The 13188-nt window shown below is 36.3% G+C and overlaps 1 protein-coding gene across 1 annotated transcript in view; it reads left to right on the top strand.

Moving 5' to 3' along the window:
• Positions 1 to 13188, top strand: part of THSD7A (thrombospondin, type I, domain containing 7A) — a 207521-nt gene that overhangs the window by 108904 nt on the left and 85429 nt on the right. The gene's annotated exons all lie outside the window — the stretch shown is intronic.

Below are 13188 nucleotides of genomic sequence, written 5' to 3'. Positions count from 1 at the left end.
AGCCGCCCCCCCCCCCCCCCCCCCCCATTATTCAGTTGTCGTCTCTGAGAGAAAACAGATTTTGCTTGACATAGTCATGAAACCCAATTTTGAAAGCTGCTTACAAACTACTTTAATCTATGGAAGATTCATGAATTACTGTTGTGAGAATATTCCTTATTCGTTAGTAATATTATAGTCTAGAGCAGCATATAAATTAAAATAATTGTACTAACTACAGTGTAGTTATGGTAAAAGACTACTAACTGCCTGTAGAGGATTAAGTAAGAGGACACCTCTGATGAGTGTTTAACAGTTGCACAAAATATTTGTAATTAAATTGGTCAGAAGTAATAAGAACTGATTATACAGAGATTTAAATCTTGAGCATTCATGCTCAAGAATTTGGGTCATAATTGAGTTTTGGGATTTAGAGTTAGAGTGTAAGCTTTATTTTTCTGCATACACTTAAGAGAACTGGTAACCATATTTACAGCTCAGAAAGAGATTAGCCTAGAATTACAATATTGAATCTACTACATTTTATGTCCCTATCTCAAAAAATTTCCCTTCACAGTGTAATAATCTCATGGCAACAATACTGAAACTATTTGAAATTTTGTTTGTATACATTTTCAGATGAAAAATGGCCTTTTCCTCATAAATGAAAATGTTTCCTAAATAATTCTGAAATTTTCTCTTTTTAATAGCAAAAAAAAAAAGATCTGTAAAACAAAGTGTATTTTTTTGCTTTACTAGATTTTGGCTAGTTTGGCTTACCTTTGGTTTTGAGGAGTGGTATTTGCTCACATGTCTAACTTCTGATTAGACTAATTTCTTACTAAATTGTAATATAGACATATTGACTATAATTTATTGTAACCATAATACATTTGGAGCATGCAATCAAGCTGCTAAACTTTGAGATATCTTTTATGTATATGGTATTTTCTATTGCATGGGCTTTGGTTTTGACTTCCAAATTTGACTTGGAATACTTGTGATTAACATTTTTACTCCCAGTATTAGTCTTTGTCTTTCTGAATTATATGGCATTATATATTGCTGTAAATATATGGCATTATACATTGCCTGTATCAGCAGTCTGTCCCAGAAGGAGTGAGAAGTCTGGCTTTGGCCATGTGCCTGTCAGTCTTTAAGATTAAAGAGTTGTGGGCACAGCTTCAAAGAAAGGAGAAAACAAATTGCAATTACGGTTTGTTTTGCAAAGATCCGATCACCCACAAAGATATGTGTTCAATATCTTTTGACAGAACGCAAAAGCAATGGAGAGTAATGTAGTGGATTGCTTCAGCTCTTCCTTGAAATCTCTTTCCTCTCTTAGTAAACGATCTTCTGTGATCTTCACCAGTAATACCAAGTGGCTTTTGCTTAGGTCTCTCCTGAGAAAGATTAGCATGATGCAGTAGGAACAAACAAAGTACAAAGTAAAGACCCACCAACCTCTAGTTTCTCCCTCCAAGCTAAGTCTGCTCAAGCATCTCCTTACTTTGCCTCCCACAGCACCAACCCGCTGAAAATCCTGTAAGCAACTCTTAAATGCTCCTCCAAACACACACTGCCAACTCTTTCCAGGTAGCTCTCATTAAGTACTCTGGCCTCCTACCCTGGCACAGGATTCCCCTGGTATCCTTCACCAAACATTTGTTGCGGGCATCCAGATTCTGCTCTGAAAAATCTAAGACACCAGCACCTTGCAATCAGGCAAGGTTTGCATCAAGCCCCACAGCTGCAAGTTAGTCTGCAGTAAAATAAAGTCTGGGGAATGCTACTCTTCCATTGTCTAAACATCATGGTTTAAACTAATCATCAAATGAAACTTGTGATATTCAGTGTTCTTTGAGCACTTCTTGGAGAAGACTACATTGACTGTCAGTTAAAGACTGTGGTTCAATTAACAAGTTACATAATTTGTATAATACTTATGTGTTGCTATAATTTTGATCTAAATGGCACACAGGGAATTTCATTCAGTTTTACAGGTAAAAATGACTGTGAAGGGAAACTGTGTGGAAAGCATTAATTATCGACTAAGTTTGCTGTGTTACTTAAACTGAACTAATCCTTGCTTAACAATACTCTCTTCAGTCTCTTCAAGAGTGCTTTTTTTTTTTAATATGAATTAATTAGCCAATCTTAAGTCAGTGCCTGGATAGGAGAGGTTGGATCAAAGGGACTTCAATGTATTAAAACAAAAGTGTATTTTCCCCTTGGCTTCTGCTTTATAAAATGAAAAAGGCTGGCATTGTAATTTTCAGAATAAGCATTGTACTGTAAATGTACTGCTTTAACATAAGATACACCCAACACTGATGAGTGTCTTCTCTTTCTGTGGACTGTTGCATTGTTCTATATGTTTAAAGCATAATTAGTTGGGATAACATGTCTTGACCTGGGTGTTTTACTTCACAATTAGAATCGAGTAGCAGTGTTTGTGAGATTGTTTTATACAGTTGTAATAGGTTTCTCTCTTCAATTCGGTGTAAAGATAAGAGTCATTACAGCCTTTGAGACAGTAGCAAACAATAGATTACCCTCCCATGTTGTTGCTGGAGGCCTATGATTGTCATTCTCTTTCCACAGTGGATTGCAGTAATCAGAATTTTCATTCAGGCTGAAAAAATTATGACAGTCAGTACCCCAGGTTGTCATTGCAGAGGCTATAATGAACTTTGATGTATTTTATTATATAAATGGAACTTCAGCCTTTTAGTGTGGAAAGAACCTTTTCAGAATAAATATTCTTAGTCAGTCTTCCAGGAAATTTTACAAAGGAGCTCCTTTAGATGAAAAAAACTCCTTTCGGTTTTGGAAACTCCAAGACTGGACAGAAGCTGATCAGAATTCCTCCATCATATACATTATTTTAATAATTAGAGATCTGTGGCTAATGTTCCATGCTACGGATTAACTTTTGCTAATGATAAAATGACTATTTTTTTTTAAATAAATTGTCATTCACCTATCCATATATATATATGTAATATATATAAGGCATACATGCATGCATGCACACACATAGATGTGTACATATTACCTATTATTAAGTTCTTTAATGCAGTTCAGAAGAGTGATTTCACAACAGATAAATTTGCTCTGTTTCTCTAAGGCTATGGCAATATATGAATCCATTTAAAAAATATTTCTGTATTGCTTAAAGACTAAGTCTATAGTAGGAAAGCTGGCCACTTCTCCACTCCATAACGGATACATTAGTGCTACTCATATGTAAATAGGGCAAAATAATTTCTGACATAAAGATCTGCAAAATTAACTACTGCTGAAAATAACTACAAAATTCTGGTTCATTCATTATGGGTTTTACGTTTTTATCTTTGTGCTGAACTCTGTAGCACAGGTACTAGCAGCGTCTGTGGTGTCAACAGTGTGCTTCTGATCCTCAGACAGTAGGCTGAAATTACTTGCTCATTTTGTCGGAATGTGTAAATAATAAATTGGTTTAAACCTTTATAATATACTGGGCTTTGTACCACTGCATGTGTTACTGTGGATAAAACACATCTTACTTTTGAAGGGCAAATTTCTTCCGGACCATGTTCAGGCTCACTAATTGTTGGGTTACAGTTAGCTCCACAGGGGAAAGGAGTGGACTCATTGCCATCTCTTGCCTCACAGCTGTGAGAGATGACTAGCCTTAGAAGAGGGAGCTATGGCAACAGCAAGGCTCTTTGTGAATATGCAAATTCCTGCAACTCTTTGAAGTGGCAAAATTGTTCGTGAAGTTGTCTAGGCAGAGATCTGTGCTGATGTAGCTGAGTGCCATGAGTTCTCTTCTGGCACCTGGGCGTATGCAGGTGACACAGGTCTGGTCTTCCTGAGACTGGAGTGCAAATTCAAACCGCTGGTGACATCAGTATATCCTGATGTAAATGGGTGGGCTGTACCCTGCTTGCAATATTGGGGGGTAAAACAATGGGTTTGGTAGTTAATTAAAAGATATACAAGGTAAACTAGTCCATTTTGTTAAGACACTCAGATGTAAACATTTCAAACCAATTAGTTTAGCTACTTTGTATGGAGTGGCTCAAACACTGTACTGTCCAAAATGGAACAGAGTATGTTTCCTTTATCTGTGTTTATTCTCAGCTACTGTGACTGACTGAAGGTACAATACTTCAGCTATACAACAGTCCTATAGGATTTAATTGCTTTACTGTTTTTCTCTAGACGTAGAAACAAGAAATATTTATTTCTAAAATTTTTATTGTATTCCTTTTATTGAATTTTACTTTGCAGAAAAGCTTATAAAATTTCTTCATGTAGTTTAAATTTTCTTCTATAGTTTCCTGATCAACATCTGTATTGTGTTTGTTACTTTTTAGCTTGTGGCTTTATATCTTCTTACAATAAGCATCTAATTAAATATGTAGAATAAACTTCAGGGAAAAACTGAAGATTGTCTGGTGCAACCATTTTCACTTAAAATATTTTGTCTGGTTTAAAATTTGGCTTTCTGTATATTTATGGTTTGAATCAAATACATGCTAAATGACTAGCTGCTGGTCTAGCAGCTAATGAATTTTCATAATGGGAAACAGTAAGAGAATCAACAGAAGCTTTATAGGTATGCCCAGGTATAAAGAGTCTACTTCTTTTGCCCTTTCTATTGCGTGCCTATATGCATTGAATGAAGAAACCATCAGCCTGGTTGGATTTTTTAATGATTATTTTAAAAGAAAATACCTAGTTTGTTTCACCTTATGACTTAGTTCTTTTAAGAGAATGAAGAGCCAGATTCGAATTCAAATTACATTGAATTATTGAGTTATTCCTGTAAGAGAACCCAGATCAAAATCTGCCCAGTGCTCAGCATTCAATTAGTAGAAAAACACAGTAGCTAATGGCAGTTTCTTTCAGCGCGTACTGCCTTATGCTTACAGGAACTTGGTTATATGGGCATTAGTCATCATTTCCCAATATTAATTTCCTAGCTAACATCATTACAGAATTGATTTGGATTGTTTTTTTCTGCCTGGCAGCTTTTTGGCTGACCATCTGAGGCATTTAAATCAAATGTAAGATACACACTTCGTTCTTCACTGTAAACACATAAGATATGAAATTTATAAGGCATTTTTTTTTAACAAGATTTGCTTCATTTAGTATAAAGGAATATAAAGAAAAATTAGTGCACACTACTGCTTAAACTATCCTATTTCAGTTCTCAGGAAGTTTAATAATTGATAATTCTTCTGTCAATAAAAGGTCACGTTTAATATGTCATACCAATTCCTTTTTGTCTCCCATCTTGACATTAGGAAAGTGGACATATCCCCATTAAGTTCCGTATAAGAATGGGTGCTTTTAGTGTTTGTATAACATGAAGTGATATCATTATATAGGATGACATCACTTGCTTTATCAGTGTCTTTAATAGTTGGCCTGGAATGTGATGCAATGACTTCAATTAAAGAGATGAGTAAAACAAACCCAGAGTTTCACCTGCATAACACAATAAACGATTATCACTTATGACAGTGCAATAGACCCTTGTTTCCAATTTATCATATATTTTTGAAGACAGAGTTGCACTTGGTATGGACAGTGCCTGCAGAGACACTAATGTTCATAAAGAATATAATTAAGTTAAAAATAGGTGGGCCAACTTAATTACCAAAATCTTCTTCTTGTGTCATGGATCATAATTTGACTGTCTAGTCAGATAAGTTTGCTGGGTTTTGGCATGTTTACTTCTAAAATGTACTATAATGTCTTTGCTGAGAAGCTGTACTGGTGTACTTAAAATTTATTGGACATCTAGGAGTAGAAATTGCCATAGTGGGAAGCACAAATATTTTGGAAATATACCACAGAGAGTGCAATTACGGGTTTCATATGATGCACACTCGTAGTAACCTGCTTTTGTTTTTGATGGCACAACCAGATGGAAAAGTAGGATATTGCAAGAACTGCTTGTAATAGTAGTGGGTAAATTAGGAGGGGAGGACTTTGATTCATAAATTTTGATTTACATAGCAGCCTGAAAAACAGTAACCCAATGCTGACTAGTCTCCAAGCTTCATCATAGTAAGAATACAGAGAGGGATAATTGTAGATACATTTCAAAACAATTGTTTTTTTAGGAAGGTCAGTTTAATGCTTTACAATCTTTCCATTTGTTACTTCAAATTATGCTGTTATGAAACAAGAAAAAAAAGGGTTTATGGATTTACGGATGGATTATAAAACTGGATTTATAGACCCAGTATTGAACTTCTTTGGTTTTGGATTTGTGTGTCATGTGTTAACTCCCTAGCACAGACTCAGAAAATACTTTAAATATTTTTACAAAACATACTCAGAAGAGATAATGTTACATTTAATAATGTTATATATAAAAATAATGTTACATAGTTATAAATTAAATAGTACTATCTTGGAAGATTATATTACACAGTATTAATCATTAATCTTTATAATAAAATGTTCTAAGATAGTATCCTCTCATTAGATTTGATGGGAGCCAATTTTCCATCTAAGAGAAAAAGCTTGCATAGGCCTATTTATATGTTCTGACAACCTGCATGCTAATGGTAAATTTTTTTAATAAATGTTATAAAACTTCAAAGCTATGAAACTAGTGTGTTGATAAATGGTGATGATTAAAACATCATTAGCCAGTCACATTGATGCGGAATAAAAAGGAATTTTATTCTCAGTACTTCCAGCCTTAAGCAGGTCATTGTCTGACCTTTCTTTCAGATCATAATTTATGTTGAGTACTGACTAATGTAAAACCACTCTTATCTGCCAAGAAATATTTGATTTCACAAGATAAGTGTTCCAGTGGCAACTTAAAGAGCCTTGAGATAAGCTGTGTCATTTTGCAGTTCTTGGAACTCCTGTTCACTGCACAAGCACCATCTCCACTGAATACTTAAAAAACTTCAAACTAAGAGTAAAAGGTACTCAGCTACAGTGATTACTCCAAATTGGAGTAAACAACTGGGGACCCCAGTCTCTCCAGTGTTCATAGTGATCTGTTCCAAATTTTGGGGTGCAGGTAGCTTTTGGTAGGGTTTCATCTATGTAGAGTCACAGACCCACTGCAGAGGGAAAGAAATAGATTTGTACTTGGGATCTGCTGAAAAGAGGGATGGAAGACAAGAGGGAGAAAATGGCACTGACGAAGCAATGAAGTTAAGAGCTGGGGAAAGGTAGAATTTGACCCTAGTTTCCTCCGGGACAGTTTACTGAGAGCAATTAAGGAACTCAAAGGAAGTTATTAAATGTCTCTATGTGGCAGGGATTAGGAATGAATTTGGGGAGGGATTCAGTCTGGTGACGGTCAGCCCAAGGGAGGATTTGATAAGCAGCTGGAGAGAACTTGGCAGGGCTGGGTGAAAGGGAAAGTGAGGTGACAGACTGGGATTAGTGCCTGGAGAAAATAAGGCTGGATAATAAATCAGAGAAGGGGAAGAAAGAAGGAAGCTCGTCACTTCTAGAGCTGGAACACAGCACACTATAATCTGCTGCTGCTTTTGGCCCAGAGATCACCTGGCAGAGCAATAACTGTCCAGAGTCAGTGTAATACCCATGGCAGAAGTACTATTTTTCATTTGGCTTCTGTTTTAAACTAGAAAATTGGAAAAGAATATTATGTCAAAATTAAGTATTTTAGCTTGCAAAGCCAAGCCCTCAAACATTAGGGAATTAAGGTTGTTTGTCTGGTCCTTATGCGAATGTATCAGATGGAAGTCTTTAATTATTTAATTGTGCCTACATGACATTTTCCCCACAGAACCTGCTACTTATTTGTGAAATGGATATATCTCCTTTGGGGATTAAGTGGGCATTTTGTAGTAATGAATGCTTTGTCTTTGAGACAATTAGCCTTAGTTGTCTCATTCTTCAGGGTTTAATTTTGCTCTGCTTTTGTTCAGCATCAGCAAAATATAAATAATATTGACCTGTCACATCTTGAATGTTCTGCAAATAGATGTATTGGTGCATGTTTGATAGCCCTGACAGAAAGATCTTAGAAAAATTACCAATTCTGTTTTAATAACACTTTTAATTAATATATAGTAAATAAAACATAGGCTCATGCCTTGAACAAAGAGAATAAAACTAAAAATACCAAATAGCTACTCATTAAGCAGTTTCAAATCTGTGAACTGAAGGAGGAAGGGACCCAGTGGAAAAATAATAAACATGTGATTATGCAATTTAAAAAACTGCATTATACAAAGGCAACTTTAATTCTGGCATTTACTGCTGTTTGGTTTCTTGACATAATTTTGGGGGTAGTTTATGGATTAGCTATGTAATCTTGCCCTAGGAGTTATCAGATGTTTGGTTTTAATTTTACTGATTTGAGACATATTTTACTGGTACTGATGTTATTTTATAAATAGCAAATTGCTTCATTAGTGTTTTCCAGAGAAAAAATATTAAATAGAATCTACATCAAATCTCTTACTCTGGATGCCTCAGAAGGGATTTTTTTTTTTTTTTAAGAGGGGGAAAAAGAAGAATAATGCTAGCTAAAAGCATATTGAATCTTGTGGGAGGCTTGTAGAAAACTAGTGATGTCCTTGTAGTAGGGGAAGGATGTTTCCAGGGTACAGCTGATTTCTCTGAGTAGGAGCAAAACTGCAGTGAAATCTGTCAGATTTCTGTGACTTTAGGACGTTAGCTTGTATAACTTATTAACGAAGTAGGAAGATTACAATGTACCTATATTTGCAGATGTGTTCCTGCTACTTCTGTTTTTGTTGTGTGACAATGTTATTGTATTTCCTTAATTTAGCATAGGTTTATAAGATGTAGTGGTATTTACCTCTGTTTGCTTTCCTGAGAGCTCATTCTCTGAATCCATATACTGAGAGGCCAGGAGAAAGGAAAAGTCAAAAGGATAGGTTAGTTTTAGTCTTCTAGAGAGGAATCAGTTATGAAAATGTTTCCAAAAGACAAGATTAATTCACAGTCTGAGCTCCCTAAAGGCATACTGTGCTTCCACTTGTAATGATGAGAAGATATTCATTGCAAGATAGATAAAAAGATGTTCTCCAAAGACTGCATTTTATCTGCCAGTAGTAGGACACGGACAGAAGCATCCATGAAATTAATTATAAAACTGCTTCTCAGAAATGTGTAAACATGACAGTGGCAGTGATCTCTTTTACACCTCTTGGGTCCTGTGTTTTAACTGTGATTGAATTGAGCTGTCAGATTACATATAGAGTGACAACTCTTTACTAGCTGCAACTGGATGAATAATGCAAAGAAAATGTTTGCAATCATCTTTTACTATATGAAATAATTTTTCTTATTCTCTTAAACCCCCTTTTGAGTTACAGGTATATTTGTGTGGCAAAAGGTATCACAGATATTTATGAATGCATAGTTGTAAACTTGGTGCAAATTCACTATCTAGTTGTGAAATATTAGATAATTGACAAGCTGAAAAATTCATCTAATATTCTGTCAGCTGCATGCCATTAGTCATTCTCTTCAGCTGTGGGTTATGCTCTTGCACTTGAGAGTGGAATAACATTAAAATGTTGGTGGCCAAATTCTAGGAAAATACTTGGTGATGAAACTGCAGTGCTGGAGTATTTATGAATCAATTTATGATGCAACTTTGTGAACTTCTAAGCTTAAATTTATAAAGGTATCCTCCAAAACTCATACTTATGCAGAAAATGAGAAGCCTGAAAGTTCATGAAAATTATGGATCTTTAGTGTTTCTTGAAAACCAGGCCATTTAAGGTAGCTGTTTAAAATATGCAGATTAGTACCTCAGTGTAGGAAATTGTTGAAAAGATTGGCAAGCACAGTCATTTTACTGACATTAGTGGAGCTGTCAAATTGTTTTCATGCTACTGTTTTTGTAGTCTTGTCTATTATTTCCTTTCTATGCTTCTATTCCTAACTCATTTCCCTGAATGTTAATCTAGTTCAGATCAGCACATCAGAATTATCATTTCTAATTGAACTGGTTTGAAGTTGTTGACATTCCATTGCCCTTCCTGGACTCGTTCTCCACTTAATTTTGAGCTTTTGAACAAAAAGACATATTGCGATGCTAAAATAGATACATGTTGCATTTTTATATCCAGGTATTTTAATTTTGTTTTTGAAGTCATATTTCTATCTCTTTTTGTTACTATATGATTTGTGGCTTGATTGGGAAAAGTTTATGAGAATGTCCAGTTGATCTTGGGATCAGCTACATCTTTTTAAGGCAAGTTGGTGCTTTTGCCAAGCATTCTTAGAAATATATTGTAGATTTTCAAGTGATCTCATCCTCCAGACTTGCACTGTGTCTTCTTGTTTCCTTATAGCTCTGTCAGCAGTTTTCCCTTCCTTTCCCTGTTCTGCTTAAAATGACCTATTGGTCTGACATATTGATCCCACTTGGTCCCATGACTGATATTGATTTTATTCTCAGTGGGACCATAGCCTGTCATCAAACTTACTTTTTCTTTCATATCAAGATGACATTTGATTGGCTTATTTGACACAAGAAGGCAACTGTGCTTGGTTATGATCAATACACTTGTATTCTCTGTTCCTTATCGTTCTCAGAAAGACTACATTAGCAAATGAACCGTGAAAATGCTTCAACTACCTGTCAAGCAGTAGGAAAATCTTACTCCTGTTGTTAGGCAATGTGTAGGTACTCTTCTGGGCTCTTTATTAGAAATATTGGACTACTATCCCTGTGGTACAATCTACTATGGCATAAAGTATAGCAGATTTACAGCTAAAGGCATATCATGTTTTGAGTTTTTGTTTACTTCGTGTTGTCTGCATGGAGATACTTAGGAAAGGTGATCCAAATTAACTGAAAAAATATTAAACTATATTAAATGTGTATGTGAATCCTCTTATTCAGAATTAAGGTGGCCTTAATTCTATTTGTTAAGAATTTTCTCTTTCATTCTGAATAAGGATAGCCATACAAAATGTTAATACAGTTTAACTAATCTCCTTCAAAGTCCCATTTTAATTAATTTGGATTAATTCTTCAGTATTCCTACTTAGATCAGTCTTTTTCAGTGATACATTATCACTAATAGTTCAGATACAGCCTCTCTCATGCTTGTGGTTATTCAGTGGTATCAGAAGTAGTGAAAATTCAAAGAAGGTATCAGCTGCAAGAAGAGTTTTCCATTAGTCTTTGATGCATAATACAAAGTAAGCACTCAATAACTTAAAGTATTGTGTCAGAGATAAAAAGGCTCTGTTACTTTTTATGCCATAGTTAGTGCTGTAAGACACCCTCAGTGTGTCTCTGTGTGTATAGTGAAGGAACTGACCTCATGTTTGTTTGTTTATTTATTAATTGGGAGCTTCACAGGTAGCCATGTGATTTATGTATGCTTGGGGGAACTGATACTGTGGCTGCCACCACCACCTTACAAAATTATGTAAATGAATACAGGGACAATTGGAAAACCTTTTCCCATATTTTCTGGGTGAAATGTATGTAATTTAGTTTTTCAACCCGAGTAAATCTAGCAAAGCATAGTGAAAAATAAAAGAGGGGATAAAGGAATAAGAGGTAAAGTTTGAAAGTGGATACCATAAAATGTTCTTGTTAAGATGACAGAGAGCAGAGTTTCTTCACTTTTCTCATTCTCATTGAGTAAAGAATTCAAGCACAAATAAGAAGTTTGCACTTTAATGGAAAAAAGTAAGGTTTTTTCCCCAGCCAAACACCTCAGATTATTGTATATTTCTGAGTTAACGTAGTTATGGAATATTATTTTTTCATACTGTTCTTTAATCTGGCCAGATGACACCGCATTTTAGATTGAAACAATATTATTTGGATAAAGAAATACTATTCCTTTCCCTGATTTTATTTCCCTCTGTCAAATTTAGACTGTATCTACATGACTGTAATCCTGATAGATGACTCCAATATAAATAGAGGTACATATGTTCTTCTATTACCAGACATGAAAATGGGATTACTGGAAGCATTAATATTGCATCTGAAGGTGTTGAGTTCATTATTCTTAACCAGTTACATACAAAGAACATCCAAAGATATTTCCCATCTGAAGCAATTTTAGCCGAAATTATATGTCTTTAAAATATGTTCTTAATTTTTGTTTCAGAGTTGTCCCTTTATTGCTGTCATTATTTCAAAGTAAGGTGTGTTATTTTGGGTTTGATTATTCCTCTAACTGTTCTGTATATGGTGCAAAGCCTTACCTTTACATGATGCAGTAAGGAATCCTGAACTGGATTTCTTAGCAGTGCTTTACTTTTCTTGAAATTTGTGTGTTTGAAACTTTGGAGGAGCTTACAACAGGGAAGAAGTTTTGGGAATAGAACTGTCTTACCTCTGTAGCAGAATGCCTTTCACATCTTTTAGCTTTCCTATAAACCACTTACAGGGGGTTACCTGCTTCTGCATTCTTTCTACATAGCTGCTAATAAGCTGTGTTGTGGGGAAGGTGTTTTGGGTTTGTGTGGTGTGGTTTTGGTAGCAGGAGAGGGGCTACAGGGATGGCTCCTGTGAGAAGTTGCTAGAAATTTCCCCAGCTCCAAGTCAGACGCACCGCTGGCCAAGGCTGAGCCTATCAGTGACGGTGGTAGCACCTCTAGGAGAACAGATTTAAGAAGGGAACCTGCAGCAGAGAGGGAAGTGGGATGTGAGAGAAACCCCTCTGCAGACAGTGAGGTCAGTGAAGAAGGAGGGGGCGGAGGTGAGCAGGGGAGCAGATGCCCACCTGCAGCCCAGGGAGGAGCCCATGCCAGAGCAGGTGGATACCCCTGAAGATGGCCACGACGCCATGGGAAAGCCCATGCTGGAGTAGTCTGTGACCGAGGATCAGCCTGTGGAAAGGACCGTGCTGGAGCAGTTCATGAAGGACTGCAGCCCATAGGAAGGACTCGCGTTGGAAAAGTTGGTGAAGGACTGTCTCCTGTGGGAGGGACCCCACGCTGGAGCAGGGGAAGAGTGAGGAGTCCTCCCTGTGAGGAGGAAGGTGCGGCAGAGACAGCGTGTGATGAACTGACCCCAAGCCCCGTTTCCCCTCCTCCTGTGCTGCCAGGGGGAAGAGGTGGAGAAAAATGGGAGTGGAGTTGAGCCAGGAAGGAGGGAGGGGTGGGCGGAAGGTGTTCTAAGGTTTTACTTCTCAGTATACTTGTTTTGATTTGATTTGATTTGTAGTGAATTGAATTGATTTTGTTTCTTCCCCAAGT

Source organism: Haliaeetus leucocephalus, unplaced genomic scaffold, assembly GCF_000737465.1.
Source record: "Haliaeetus leucocephalus isolate CR32 unplaced genomic scaffold, Haliaeetus_leucocephalus-4.0 Scaffold146, whole genome shotgun sequence".
Classification (NCBI taxonomy): Eukaryota; Metazoa; Chordata; class Aves; order Accipitriformes; family Accipitridae; genus Haliaeetus; species Haliaeetus leucocephalus.
The sequence above is the reverse complement of the archived record's forward strand: the minus strand, read 5'-3'. Positions and strand labels throughout refer to the sequence as shown.